Here is a 16,009-nt window from a genome sequence, read left to right as displayed (position 1 = left end):
ATTGAGCATATTGTGTGTATGATTGAAATGCTTGGTATGTGTGGGATCCGACAACCTAGTGGTTTATCCTTGGTAGCCTCTCTTATGGGGAAATGTAGTCTTGTGCTTCCATGAGCCATAGTAGTCCGCTACAGCCCGGTTCACCGGAGTCCTGCTAGCCCAGCACTACTACTCAGGACACTTGACTGGCCGGCATGTGTTTCACTTCGTTCCTGTGTCTGTCCCTTCGGGGAAATGTCACGCGGTGACATCTGGAGTCCTGCCTAGCCTGCTACAGCCCGGGTTCCCGGAGTCATGTTAGCCCAGTGCTATAGCCCGGGTTCACACGCTGCTGACCGACATGCTCGATGTTGATTCATGTATGCCTGTGCCCGTAAGTTAGTGCCACTTTGGGTTCACAACTAGTCATGTCAGCCCGGGTTCTCTGTCATATGAATGCTAGCGACACTATCATATACGTGAGCCAAAAGGCGCAAACGGTCCCGGGCCGTGGTAAGGCGACACCCGTGGGCATACCGTGCGTGAGGCCGCAAAGTGATATGAGGTGTTACAGGCTAGATCGGTGTGACTTAGAATCGGGGTCCTGACATCGCCGCAACCCCTATGAGGCGGACCAAGATCCCACTTTGGTTAACCTCCCATTCTGGAACCGCTTTCAGTTTGCCGTCTATTTTGATGTGATCAAGGCCAAGAAGAATCTCTATGTTGATGTTCGCTCCATTGACATTGATGCCATGGAGAAGGACCCTGAGTACTTTGGCGAAGCCCTTCAGATGTGTACTCAGCTGAACATTCTTAGGATCATGCAGTTCAACAAGGATTTCGATGCAGATTTGGTGGCTCAATTCTTTGCTACCGTTCATCTTGGAATTGATGCCGATAGGACTCTGACTTGGATGACCAATAGCAAGTTGCTTTCCATCAAGTGGAAGGCCTTCATGGAGTTACTTGATGTGGAAGATCAAGGGCTTGAGACTCCAGTAGGCTTCCGCCCTCACCGCAATGCTACCTCCACTCACAAGCAAGCCCTTTGGCCCTACTGCACTGTGAAGGTTCACCCAGTGACTAAGAAGGAAACCTATGAGCTGTCTATGTTTCTGGACATTCTTCATCATGTCTTCCGTGAGACTCTCTTCCCTCACATCGGGAATCTGGATCAGGTCCACTCCTATCTCATGGACATGCTTCTTTTCTGCCAGCATGAGAAGGAGGCAAACACTGGAGAGAGCCTGGACATTTCTCATGTTATGTGGTCTGAACTTCTCTCTGCCATTTCTGAGCGCAAGTGCCCGATATATGGTCCATTCATCATGAGGCTCATTGAGAAGGCCTGGGCACGTGTTTATCCTAGAGTGATGTTGGAAACTGGAGACTTCCTTTCTCATGAGATCAAGCGTCTGAGGAAGAAGGACAATTGGGGCACCCCGGCGCCTAAACCCGGGGGTCCATCTATTGCTGCTGCTGCCATGGAGGCTGAGGGTGAGGCTGCAACTGATGATCACGAGGAGGACTTTGGGCCCGCCAGTGCAGAACCTTCTTGGGCAAAGAAGCTTAAACGCAAGATGAAGAAACTTTTCTGCATGGAGTCTCATGGTCAGTACATGACTCATGTGGCTGAGAAGCAGGCCAGGGTGCGCCACAAGGAGCTCATGCGTCACCTGGGTGCGACCGTTGTCAGCGGTTCTGAGGGACAAATCACTGAAGAGGAGGAATGGATTCACCAGCATTGCCCTTGGACTAATGCAGACGCCGAGCAGTTTCCGACCAACGACAGAGATGCAGAAGATCACACTGAGATGTGATGTTCGAGATCCTCAGCTTGCCATCACCTAGAGCCGTAGCAACGCTCTTTGCCCTTTTGGTGTCTCGATGCCAAAGGGGGAGAGAGTTTAGGGATTTGGGTTGTTGCTATGTTGCGAGCGTGTCTTTGTGTCTTGCGTTCTCGTGTGTTTTCTAGTTGTCTTTGCTTGGTTTGGTTTGGTGCCAGTGAGACCTAAGTTCTAGACATATGGTGTGAGACATATGCTCCCTATCTCTACCTTATTACTTATGTATTTCAGTACTGTAGTATCTTATGAGCTGCATGCGTATCCTGTTTTATACCCTTCTCTCATATATCCTGTGCTTAGAATTGTTGGACTATAAAATATAGGGGGAGTGTTGATCCGAATGTGTGTGTCTTGCATTCCAAAGGCTCCACTAACTAGGTGCACAAATTCAGGGGGAGCCCGTCTATATTTTGTAGTTCTAAGTATTCTTACTTCTATATCTTTTCCTTGTGCAAATCCCTAGTTGTCATCAATCCACCAAAAAGGGGGAGATTGTTGAGGCATATCTCTCTCGATGTGGTTTTGGTGATTGATGACAACGTGTTTGCGGACTAATCGTGTGCTTTGAGAATTTCAGAGATTCATCCTTGGCACGAGACGATTTCCTCCCCTCGGAGTGTCATTCAAAACGGTGTACCTCTTTCATTTCTCTTTCGGTGGTCTAGTTGCGTAGAGGGCACCGTACTATCAAGAGGGGGTCTGCTGTGGTATTGCTTGGGTGGAATCAACACGTACACTTCCACTTCTCACCCTCAGAGCTCTTCCGCTTCAATGGAGAGATCTTCTCTCTATTTGTGTGTTTTGTCTGGGTCCAGCGGTAGTACCGTGCTACCCAGCGGTAGTACCACTAAGGGGTCACAAGAGGCAGTACCGCTCCGCAGCGGTAGTACCGCCGGTGACTCCGCAGCTGTACTACCGCTGGCTTGCCAGGTTCCTACCGCCTCGACTCGAGGGCTCTTTTTCTCGTGTCGGGTTTTGCAGCACCAGTTGCGGCAGTAGAGGCGGTAGTGCCGCTTCTCAGCGGTAGTACCGTCCCTACCTCCGCGGTAGTAGCTCTCTGTGTCCAGGTCCCTGCTTCTCTCCTTTGCGCGTCAGTACTGCTAGTTGGAACGGCAGTACCGCTGGCTCAGCGGTAGTACCACCCCAAGCGGTACTACTGCCCTCTGCGGGGCTGTTTAGTGGGGCAACGGTTGGATTGTTGCCCCCACTATAAAAGGGGGTCCCCTTCTTCCCCGTTGACCTACCTCTTCCCTCTCAAGCTCCATTAATGCTCCAAGCTCCATTTTCACCCGATCTATCTCTCTATCCAATCAAACTTGTTGATTTGGTCGGGAGTGGTGGAGAAGGCCCCGATCTACACTTCCACCAAGAGATTTTTGATTCCCCCACCAATCCCTAGCGGATCTTGTTACTGTTGGGTGTTTGAGCACCCTAGACAGTTGAGGTCACCATAGAGCCACAATCCATTGTGGTGAAGCTTCGTGGTATTGTTGGGAGCCTCCGATTAAGTTGTGGAGATTGCCCCAACCTTGTTTGTAAAGGTCCGGTCGCCGCCTTCAAGGGCACCAATAGTGGAATCACGGCTTCTCGCATTGTGTGAGGGCGTGAGGAGAATACGGTGGCCCTAGTGGCTTCTTGGGGAGCATTGTGCCCCCACATCGCTCTAACGGAGATGTACTTCCCCTCAAAAGGAAGGAACTTCGGTAACACATCCTCGTCTTCACCAGATCCACTCTTGGTTATATCTTACCTTTACTTGTGCAAGCTCTTTAGTGTTACTTCTCTTGCTTGCTTGTTTGTTTGTTGTTATTGCATCATATATGTTGGTCACCTAGTTGCACATTTAGACAACCTACTTTGATGCAAAGTTTAATTTGGTAAAGAAAAGTTAAAAATTGTTAGTTGCCTATTCACCCCCCCTCTAGTCAACCATATCGATCCTTTCAGCTTGGCGGTGGCTCCATATCGTAAAACGCGATGAATCCTTCTCCCTGATTTTTTTCTCCCCGAACGTGAATATATAGAGCTGGAGTTGAGGTTGGTGGAGCACGAGGGGGCCCACGGGGTAGGGAGCGCGCCCCCTGCCCCGTGGATAGGGTGTGGGCCCCCTGGCCTTGATTCTTTCACCGGTATTTTTTATATATTCTAAATATATTGTCCGTTGATTTTCATGTCATTCCGAGAACTTTTATTTCTGCACAAAAATAACATCATGGCAATTTTGCTGAAAACAGCGTTAGTCCGAGTTAGTTCCATTCAAATCATGCAAGTTAGAGTCCAAAATAAGGGCAAAAGTGTTTGGAAAAGTAGATGCGTTGGAGACGTATCAACTCCCCTGAGCTTAAACCTTTGCTTGTCCTCAAGCAATTCAGTTGACAAACTGAAAGTGATAAAGAAAAACTTTTACAAACTCTGTTTGCTCTTGTTGTTGCAAATATGTAAAGCCAACATTCAAGTTTTCATCAAAGATTATGAACTAACCATATTCACAGTAACATTTAGGTCTCATGTTTACTCATATCAATGGCATAATCAACTAAAGAGCAATAATAATAAATCTCAGATGACAACACTTTCTCAAAACAATCATAATATGATATAACAAGATGGTATCTCGCTAGCCCTTTCTGAGACCGCAAAACATAAATGCAGAGCACCTCTGAAGATCAAGAGCTGACTGGAATGTAATTCTTGGTAAAAGAGATCCAGTCACAGTCATACTCAATGTAAACTAATAATAATACATGCAAATGACAGTGGTGCTCTCCAACTGGTTCTTTTTAATAAGAGGATGATGACTCAACATAAAAGTAAATAGATAGGCCCTTCACAGAGGGAAGCAGGGATTTGTAGAGGTGCCATAGCTCGGTTTTGAAATAGAGATGAATAATATTTTGAGCGGTATACATTCATTGTCAACATAACAACCGAGAGATCTCGATATCTTCCACGCTACACACATTATAGGCGGTTCCCAAGCAGAATGGTAAAGTTTATACTCCCCCTACCACCAACAAACATCAATCCATGGCTTGCCCGAAACAATGGGTGCCTCCAACTAACAACAATCTTGGGGGAGTTCTGTTTGCAATTATTTTGATTTATTTGAGCATGGGACTGGGCATCCCGGTGACGAGCCATTTTCTCGTGAGTGAGGAGCGGAGTCCATTCCTCTTGAGAATAACCCACCTAGCATGGAAGATACATACAGCCCTAGTTGATACATGAGCTATTCGAGCATACAAAACATAATTTTTATTTGAAGGTTTAGAGTTTGGCACATAGAAATTTACTTGAAACGGCAGGTAGATACCGCATATATGAAGGTATGGTGGACTCATATGGAATAACTTTTGGGGTTTATGGAATTGGATGCACAAGCAGTATTCCCGCTTAGTACGAGTGAAGGCTAGAAAGAGATTGGGGAGCGACAACAGTCATGAACATGCATTAAAATTAATCAACACTGAGTGCAAGCATGAGTAGGATATAATTCACCATGAACATAAATATCATGGAGGCTATGTTGATTTTGTTTCAACAACATGCGTGAACATGTGCCAATTCAAGCCACTCGAATCGTTCAAAGGAGGATACCACCCTATCATACCACATCACAACCATTTTAATAGCATGTTGGCACGCAAGGTAAACCATTATAAACTCCTAGCAAATTAAGCATGGCATGAGCAACTATAATCTCTAATTGTCATTGCAAACATGTTTCATTCATAATAGGCTAAATCAGGAACGATGAACTAATCATATTTACAAAAACAAGAGAGGTCGAGTTCATACCAACTTCTCTCATCTCAATCAGTTCATCATATATCTTCATTATTGCCTTTCACTTGCACAACCAAATGGTGTGGATAATAATAATAGTGCGTGTGCATTGGACTAAGATGGAATCCGCAAGCATTCAATACATGGGAGAAGACAAGGTAATATGGGCTCTTTGTTAGATCAACAATAATGCATATGAGAGCCACTCAACATTTTCATCATGATCTTCTCCTCTCGACCCCCAAAGAAAAGAAAAGAAACAAAACTATTTACACGGGAAAGCTCCCAACAAACAAAAGAAGAACGAGAAATCTTTTTGGGTTTTCTTTTTAATTCTACTACTACAGGTATGGAAAGTAAACTAGCTAAAGGATACAACTATTTTTTTGGTTTTTATTAAGGTTTTTCAAACATACAAGAAGAAAGCTTAAAAATAAATTAAACTAGCATGGATGATACAATGAAAAAGTATAAGCATCGACAATTGGCATGAGTGTGTGAACATGAATATAATGTCGGTGAGGAATACGTACTCCCCCAAGCTTACGCTTTTGGCCTAAGTTGGTCTATGGCCACGGATCAATGCTGCCCTCTCCGGTGTACTGAGGAGGGTCCTCGGGGTGCCACTGGTTGGTGATCTCCTCCGGATCCCACTGATAAACAGACTGACGGTGAGAATCAGATAGTGGCTCCGGCTCTGAAGCTGATATCAGGCTCTGGTATGCCTGAACGGCCTCCGGCAAAACAAGGAGTGTGCCTGAAAATATGTTGAACAAAGAGGGAGCAGGCAAGGTAATAGTCTCAAAGTAATTCTTATCAAATATCAGTCTATAGTTAAGCATCTTCTTCTTATTCTTAACAATAAAATCATGTGCTACCATACTCTTATAATCTAGAAAAATATGAGGCAGCAACTTTTCCTCTTTCTCACAATGCCTAATAGGTATGTTAAAGTGTGCAGCAAGGCGCGAGGCGAAGATGCCTCCTAAGACGGGACCCTTTGTACGCTTCAGATTTAACCGTTTAGCAACAATAGCACCTAAACTAAAAGTGGTATCAAGAAACAAAGCATGGTGCAAAATAACAATATCAGGGGCACTAAGATTTCCACAGTTCCCATGACCAATTAAGCATCTACTAGCAAATATTGCGAAGTAACGTAGAATAGGAAAATGTATGCTAGTAATTCTTGCATCAGACACCTTCCTCGTTTCCCCTACAACAATCATATCAATAAATCCTTCCACATCATTACGATGTGGTTCCTCTATGCTGCCCTCAAAGGGTATCCTACAAACCCGACAAAAATCATAAAGTGACATCTCCTTATGCTCATCGTATAAATAAAATTCCACCGAAGGTGGCGATCTCCTAGCATGGAAATCAAAATTTTGGACAAAAATATAGGTGAGTAGGAGATACTGTTCACGCTGGTCGTGGAGGAAGTTGGTGAGGCCTGCATTCTCAGCCAAAATAATAAAAATCTTCATAAATCCCGGCTTCTCTCAAGAACTCATCACAAGGCCATTCACACGGCTAAACTTCCGCAGTGTGAGAGAGATTATATTTGGGCTTCTTATTTTCTTCACCTTGCTTATCCTTCGAGCTTCGGCTTGAAGAGCCCCTCAAAAACCTCTTCATCTTTTTCTGAAAATTTCTCAAATTTTTAGTGACTCAAAATAAAAGTCAACCAAACTCAACAAGATTGATAGCAACTACTCCTACAAGTGCCTAGAAGCCATATCATGCATTAGAACTACTTTTGACCACATAAATTTGACATGCAAGCTCAAGAACAGGGTCACCTAAGCAGCAAAAATTTGCAATAAATAAAGCACTAGAACAAAAACTAATTGGACCATTGGAGGAGTCACATACCGAAAAATGATCCCCCAAAGCAGTTTTGTGAGTGGAGCTTTGAGCAAGGAGATCGAAAATGGCAGCAAGATGAGCTAGAACTCGGGTTTGAGCTGGTGGATGATTTTTTCTGGAGGAAGACGAAGTGTGTGGGTGCAGCAATAAATGAAGGGGACCCACATGGGGTCCACGAGGTAGGGGGCACGCCCAGGGGGTGGGCGCGCCCTCCACCCTCGTGGGCACATGGTGAGGCCCCCTGGTGTGTTCTCAGTGCCAATAATAATTAAATATTCTAGAAAAAATCATATTGAATTTTCAGGGCGTTTGGGGAACTTTTATTTTCGGGGTATTTATTATTGCATGGATAATTTAGAAAACAGATAGAAAATACTAATTTTACTTTATTTAATCTAAATAATAGAAAGTAAAAGGAGGGTACAGAGAGTTGTGCTTTCTAACTTCATCCATCTCATGCTCATCAAAAGGAATCCACTAACATGGTCGATCAAGTCTTGTTAACAAACTCATTCTGAATCGCATGAAACCGGAGAAATTTCAAATAACACTAGGTTACCTCAACGGGGATATGCACATCCCCAACAATAAGAATATCATATTTCTTCTTGACAGTAAGAAGAGGAAATTCAAAACCTCCAATAGTAATCGTTGAAATTTTTCCAATAGAATTGATACTGTGGACTTGAGGTTGTTTCCTCGAAAAGTGTATTGTATGCTCATTACCATTAACATGAAAAGTGACATTGCCTTTGTTGCAATCAATAACAACCCCTGCAGTATTCAGAAAGGGTCTACCAAGAATAATAGACATACTATCGCCCTCGGGAATATCAAGAATAACAAAGTCTGTTAAAATAGTAACGTTTGCAACCACAACAGGCACATCCTCACAAATACCGACAGGTATAGCAGTTGATCTATTGACCATTTGCAAAGATATTTCAGTAGGTGTCAACTTATTCAAATCAAGTCTACGATATAAAGAAAGAGGCATAACACTAACACCGGCTCCAAGATCACATAAAGCAGTTATAACATAGTTTCTTTTAATGGAGCATGGTATAGTTGGTACTCCTGGATCTCCTAGTTTCTTTGGTATTCCACCTTTAAAAGTATAATTGGCAAGCATGGTGGAAATTTCAGCTTCCGGTATCTTTGTTTTATTTGTAACAATATCCTTCATGTACTTAGCATAAGGATTCATTTTAAGCATACCAGTCAAACGCATACGCAAAAAGATAGGTCTAATCATTTCAGCAAAGCGCTCAAAATCCTCATCATCCTTATTCTTGGATGGTTTAGGAGGAAAAGGCATGGGTTTCTGAACCCATGGTTCTCTTTCTTTACCGTGCTTCCTAGCAACAAAGTCTCTCTTATCATAAAGTTGATTCTTTGATTGTGGGTTATCAAGATCAACACCAGGTTCAATCTCTACATCATTGTCGTTGCTAGGTTGAGCATCAACATGAACATCATCATTAATACTATCACTAGGTTCATGTTCATTACCAGATTGTGTTTCAGCATCAGAAATAGAAATATCATTGGGATTCTCAGGTGTGTCAACAACAGGTTCACTAGAAGTATGCAAAGTCCTATCATTTTTCATTTTCTTCTTCTTAGAAGAACTAGGTGCATCAACATTAGTTCTCTGAGAATCTTGCTCAATTCTCTTAGGGTGGCCTTCATGATACAAGGGTTCCTGAGTCATTTTACCCCCTCTAGTCATAACTCTAACAACATTATCATTTTTCTTATTATTTAATTCATTGAGCAAATCATTCCGAGCTTTAAGCACTTGTTCTACTTGAGTGGTAACCATAGAAGCATGTTTACTAATAAGTTTAAGTTCGCCTTTAACTCTAGACATATAATCACTCAAGTGTTCAATCATATAAGCATTGCGTTTCAATTGTCTACCAACATAAGCATTGAAGTTTTCTTGTTTAACAATAAAATTATCAAACTCATCTAAGCATTGGCTAGTAGACTTATTATGAGGAATATCATGTTCATAAAATCTATAGAGAGAATTTACCTTTACTACATGTGTCGGGTTATCAAGACCATGCATTTCTTCAATAGGAGGTAAATTCTTAACATCTTCAGCTTTAATACCTTTTTTTCATAGATTTATTTGCCTCTTGCATATCTTCGGGACTTAGAAATAGAATACCCCTTTTCTTTGGAGTTGGCTTAGGAGTTGGTTCAGGAAGTGTCCAATCATTTTCATTACTCAACATATTATTCATAGCAATTCAGCTTGATCAACAGTTCTTCCCTGAAAACACAACCAGCACAACTATCCAGGTGGTCTCTGGAAGCATCGATTAGTCCATTATAAAAGATATCAAGTATTTAATTTTTCTTGAGAGGATGATCAGGCAAAGCATTAAGTAATCGGAGAAGCCTCCCCCAAGCTTGCGGGAGGTTCTCTTCTTCATTTTGCACATAATTATATATTTCCCTCAAGGCAGCTTGTTTCTTATGAGCAGGGAAATATTTAGTAGAGAAGTAATAAATCATATCCCGGGGACTACGCACACAACCAGGATCAAGAGAATTAAACCATGTTTTAGCATCACCCTTTCATGAGAATGGAAATAACTTAAGGATAAAGTAATAGCGAGTTTTCTCGTCATTAGTGAATAGGGTGGCTATATCATTTAATTTAGTAAGATGTGCCACAATAGTTTTAGATTCATAGCCATAAAAAGGATCAGATTCAACCAAAGTAATTAACTCAAGATCGATAGAGAAATCATAATCCTTATCGGAAATAAAGATAGGTGAAGTAGCAAAAGCAGGGTCATATTTCATTCTAGCATTCAAAGACTTTTCTTTTAGCTTAGCTAATAATTTCTTAAGATCAGATCTATCATTGCAAGCTAAAAAGTCTCTAGCAGTTTCTTCATCCATAACATAACCCTCAGGCACTACATGCAATTCATATCTAGGGGGAGCATCTTCATCATCACTTTCATCAATATTATCAGTTTCAATAATTTCATTCTCTCTAACCCTAGCAAGTTGTTCATCAAGAAATTCACCTAGTGGCACAGTATTATCAAGCATAGTAGTAGTTTCATCATAAGTATCATGCAAAGAAAAAGTAGCATCATCAATAACATGCGACCTATTAGAATCAATAGCATGTGTAGGTGTCGCAAGTTTACTCAAAACAAAAGGTGAATCAAGTGCAGAGCTAGATGGCAGTTCCTTACCTCCCCTCGTAATTGAGGGAAAAATCTTGGTTCTTTTATCTTTCAAGTTCTTCATAGTGATCAACATGTATAAATCCCAAGTGGCTCAAAGAATAGAGCTATACTCCCCGGCAACGGCGCCAGAAAATATTCTTGATAACCCACAAGTATAGGGGATCGCAACAGTTTTCGAGGGTAGAGTATTCAACCCAAATTTATTGATTCGACACAAGGGGAGCCGAAGAATATTCTCAAGTATTAATAGTTGAGTTGTAAATTCAACCGCACTTGAAAGACTTAATATCTGCAGGAAAGTATTTAGTAGCAAAGTAATATGATAGTAGCGGTAACGGTAGCAAAAGTAACAGTGGCAGTTTTGTAGTGATTGTAACAGTGGCAACAGAAAAGTAACTAAGCAAAGATCAATGTATGAAAAGTTCATAGCCAATGGATCAGTGATGGATAATTATGTCGGATGTGATTCCTCATGCAACAGTTATAACATAGGGTGACACAGAACTAGCTCCAGTTCATCAATGTAATGTAGGCATGTATTTCGAATATAGTCATACGTGCTTATGGAAAAGAACTTGCATGCCATCTTTTGTCCTACCCTCCCATGGCAGCGGGGTCCTATTGGAAACCAGGGATATTAAGGCCTCCTTTTAATAGAGTATCGGACCAAAGCATTAACACTTAGTGAATACATGAACTCCTCAAACTACGGTCATCACCGGTAAGTATCCCGATTATTGTCACTTCGGGGTTAACAGATCATAACACATAATAGGTGACTATAGACTTGCAAGATAGGATCAATAACTCACATATATTCATGAAAAGATAATAGGTTCAGACCTGGAATCATGGCACTCGGGCCCTAGTGACAAGCATTAAGCATAGCAAAGTCATAGCAACATCGATCTCAGAACATAATGGATACTAGGGATCAAACCCTAACAAAACTAACTCAATTACATGATAAATCTCATCCAGCCCATCACCGTCCAGCAAGCCTACGATGGAATTACTCAAGCACGGTGGTGAGCATCATGAAATTGGTGATGGAGGAAGGTTGATGATGACGATGGCGACAGATTCCCCTCTTTGGAGCCCCGAACAGACTCCAGATCAGCCCTCCCGAGAGAGATTAGGGCTTGGCAGCGGCTCCGTATCGTAAAATGCAATGAATCCTTCTCCTTGATTTTTTTCTCCCTGAACGTGAATATATAGAGTTGGAGTTGAGGTCGGTGGAGCACCAGGGGGGCCCATGAGGCAGGGGGTCGGCGCGTCCCCACCCTCATGGACAGGGCGTGGGCCCCCTGGCCTTGTTTCTTTCTCCAGTATTTTTATATATTCCAAAAATATTCTCCGTTGATTTTCAGGTCATAACGAGAACTTCTATTTCTACACAGAAATAACACCATGGAAATTCTGGTGAAAACAACGTCAGTCCGGGTTAGTTCCATTCAAATCATGCAAGTTAGAGTCCAAAACAAGGGCAAAAGTGTTTGGAAAAGTAGATACGTTGGAGACGTATCACCCGGTCGCCGGAGTAGATGTGCCGCTTACCTCGTCGTAGAAGTGGATCTGTGCCGGAGGGAAAGCTCGAGAGGGGGGAAATGGTGGGAGGAGTTTTGTCGCGACGGTGACCCTCGATATATAGGGCGACCGAATCGGCGGGCGGTGAGTCGAATTTGTACCGCCACTTTTTCGTAGATGCGCCATCGCTCCCGCCAGCTCCCTCCCCTGCTTGGCGCGGCGCGACATTCCCTTTCCCTGCATTCCTCGAGCCTGGCCCGCTGAAACGGCCGATTCGGCCGTTCCTAGCTGGCCAGGATGAGGGGTGCTTTGAGGTTCGTGCTATGCGGGCCAAACAATAAACACATGCATCCAAACAGTCCAAAAACACCCCACGCGGGCCTGGCTGGGCCTAATGCAGGCTACCAAACACGTCCTTAGTATCGCCAGGTCCATCGCTTCCGCATGCAAAGATGCATGTAGATGCAACTGTTAGATGCTACAAAAATCACACTTCCGTGGTGATACATGTTTGTCATAGTAGGTCACATTTTCTGTCATGCATGTACATCCATGACGATTTTATGACAGAATCAAGATAGTCATACATGTGCTGTCGTAGAAGTGTTCCATGACAATACCAAAATTATCATCACGGAAGTGTTCACTTCCATGACGATAAATGACGCGTCATGGAAGTGCTTTCGTCAAGGGTAACCGACACGTGGCATTCACCATAATGGGTCGCCGTTTATCTATCGGGTCCGGTTTTGGATCCGATAACCCATTAACAGCAACGACTAATGGCGATTTTCCACGTGTAAAATTCTCACTGGTCGGAGGAAACACATGACAGCTCCTCATTGGGTCAGATACACGCCTATGATATGTCAACACGTGTGACGACCCAACACTGGCCCATTTAGCTTACAAAGGCCGGCCCATTTGACTTGGTCAAAAGATAGAGGGTCGTCCCATGAAAAGCATGTTAATGGTATGTTCGCATATAGACCATTTTATGGCCTGGTAACTCACAACCCGTTATAGCATTCCCGAAATCGGCCCAACAGCGTCATGTGGGCCGTCTAGTATAATACCAACCCATTTCATTTTCGGCCCACATATCACCCACGACGTCTTTCGGCCCATACGAGGCCTTTCGTATCTTTGGGCCCTTTAATGGGCCGCGGTGACTCTGGCCCATAATAAATAGTAAATTTCTTTATGCCCAGTAACGGCCCATGATTCACATGGGCCGTTTCCAGCCCGTGTTAGCTTTCGGCCTACTGACGACCCATACATTCTCGGGCTCCTTTCCGGCCCTCGATTACTTCTGGCATGTTCCCCTAATGGGCCAGATTCGGCCCGTGTTTAGAATCGGCCCGTTTGTGGCCTGTTAACCCATTGCGTCGTTTCCAGCCCGTCCTATACTTTGGCCCATTAACGACCTGTTATGCCTGTGACAGAATTAAGCCTTTGCTGTCTTCCGGCCTGTTAATGGCTCCTTACCGTGTTGGCCCAATGCTAATTACGCCCGTTTATGGCCCATGTGGGCCCATTTATTCAACGGCCCGAGGCCCACTGAATCAATAGGCCGTTGGAGGCCCATGGGTCCTACGGCCCATAGCAGGCTCAAGGTTACCACGGTCCGTATATGGCCCATGGTTGTTGTGGCCACTAGCAAACCAAGGAAAAAGAAGACTAGGGAAATAAATAAGCCAGAAACTAACGCTAGGCTATTAAGACGATTGCACAGATTACATCCACCGGGCATCAAAGTTCGCCATCAGTGCAAATATAGGGAACACCCTACACAATACAAAAATGGTTTGATGTTTTCTTCAGCCGATCATTGCATGTTAAGAACAAATTTTGTATCGCAACAAAGCAAATTACAACCATAAAACAAAAGGAAGGTTGACATAAAAGTTAACAGTCCGGCAGATAAATGCACCACCAAAAGTTCAGAAGCTCGGTTCATTTGACCTGACTATTATGTTTTCATGTGTACTGTCCGATGGAGCACCATAACCTTCGCCTTCGTTTCTCCTAGGCTCCTGGACAACATACCAAATGTCTGATAGTCTAGTTTCAAAACCATGCATATCTTGACGACATCGAACAATGGTTGTCCTTGTTTCACAAAGGGTCTTTGTTAGGGAATGGACTTGTGTTTGAAGCACAAATATAACATTGTTTTGATCTTGCATATCTCGATCATGAGGCAGTTTGGACGAGATTGCCTTAACGACCAACCTAGTATTACGCAGGAACGTGCTTTTGGCACTGTTAATGGATAGGTACTGACCCACTGCAGCAAGAGGTGACATTGCGGTTATAGTTGCCTCGTCACCTTGAGAAGGTGGCGGTGTTGGGGAACGTAGCATGCAACTTCAAAAAAATACCTACGATCACGCAAGATCTATATAGGAGATGCATAGCAACGAGAGGGGGAGAGTGTGTCCTCGTACCTCGTAGACCGAAAGCGGAAGCGTTAGGTTAACACAGTTGATGTAGTCGAACGTCTTCATGATCCAACCGATCCAAGTACCGAACGTACGGCACCTCCGTGTTCAGCACACGTTCAACTCGATGATGTCCCTCGAACTCTTGATCCAGCAAAGGGATGATACGTCTCCAACGTATCTATAATTTTTGATTGTTCCATGTTGTTATATTATCAATCTTGGATGTTTTATAATCATTTTATATCATTTTTTGGTACTAACCTATTGACATAGTGCCAATTCCTGTTTTTCCGTGTTTTTTTACATCGCAGGAAATCAATATCAGACGGAGTCCAAATGCCACGAAACTTTATGGAGAATTTTTATGGGCCAAAAGGAACACAACGGGCCCTGGCTGCGCCTGGGGGGTGCCCCGAGGGGGGCACAACCCACCAGGGCGTGCCAGGCGCACCCTGGTGGGTTGTGCCCACCTCGGGTGCCTCCCGGACTGCCTCTTTGCTCTATAAATACCCCCCAAAATCCCAGAACCCTAGGGGAGTCGACGAAATATTCATCCAGCCGCCACAGAGTCCAGAACCACCAGATCCAATCTAGACACCATCTCGGATGGGGTTCACCACCTCCATTGGTGCCTCTCCGATGATGCGTGAGTAGTTCTTTGTAGACCTTCGAGTCTGTAGTTAGTAGCTAGATGGCTTCATCTCTCTCTCTCTCTCTTGATTCTCAATACAATGTTCTCTTGGAGATCCATACGATGTAACTATTTTGCGGTGTATTTGTTGGGATCCGATGAACTTTGACTTTATGATCAGATCTATCCTTTTATATCCATGAAAGTTATTTGAATTTATTTGATCTCTTATATGCATGATTGCTTATAGCCTCGTATTTCTTCTCCGATATTTGGGTTTTGTTTGTCCAAGTTGATCTATTTATCTTGTAATGGGAAGAGGTGCTTTGTAGTGGGTTCGATCTTACGGTGCTTGATCCCAGTGACAGAAAGGGAAATGACACGTATGTATCGTTGCTACTAAGGATAAAACGATGGGGTATATCTCTACATAGATAGATCTTGTCTACATCATGTCATCGTTCTTATTGAATTACTCCATTTCTCCATGAACTTAATACACTAGATGCATGCTGGATAGCAAAAGATGCAGGCAGGAGTCGGTCTACTAATCTTGGACGTGATGCCTATATAATGATCATTGCCTGGATATCGTCATAATTATTTGAGGTGCTATCAATTGCCCAACCGTAATTTTTTTACCCATCGTTTGCTATTTTTCTTGAGAGAAGCCACTAGTGAAACCTACGGCCCCCG

The sequence above is a fragment of the Triticum aestivum genome, chromosome 6A, assembly GCF_018294505.1.
Source record: "Triticum aestivum cultivar Chinese Spring chromosome 6A, IWGSC CS RefSeq v2.1, whole genome shotgun sequence".
NCBI classification, from domain to species: domain Eukaryota; kingdom Viridiplantae; phylum Streptophyta; class Magnoliopsida; order Poales; family Poaceae; genus Triticum; species Triticum aestivum.
This window is presented reverse-complemented; position numbering follows the sequence as displayed.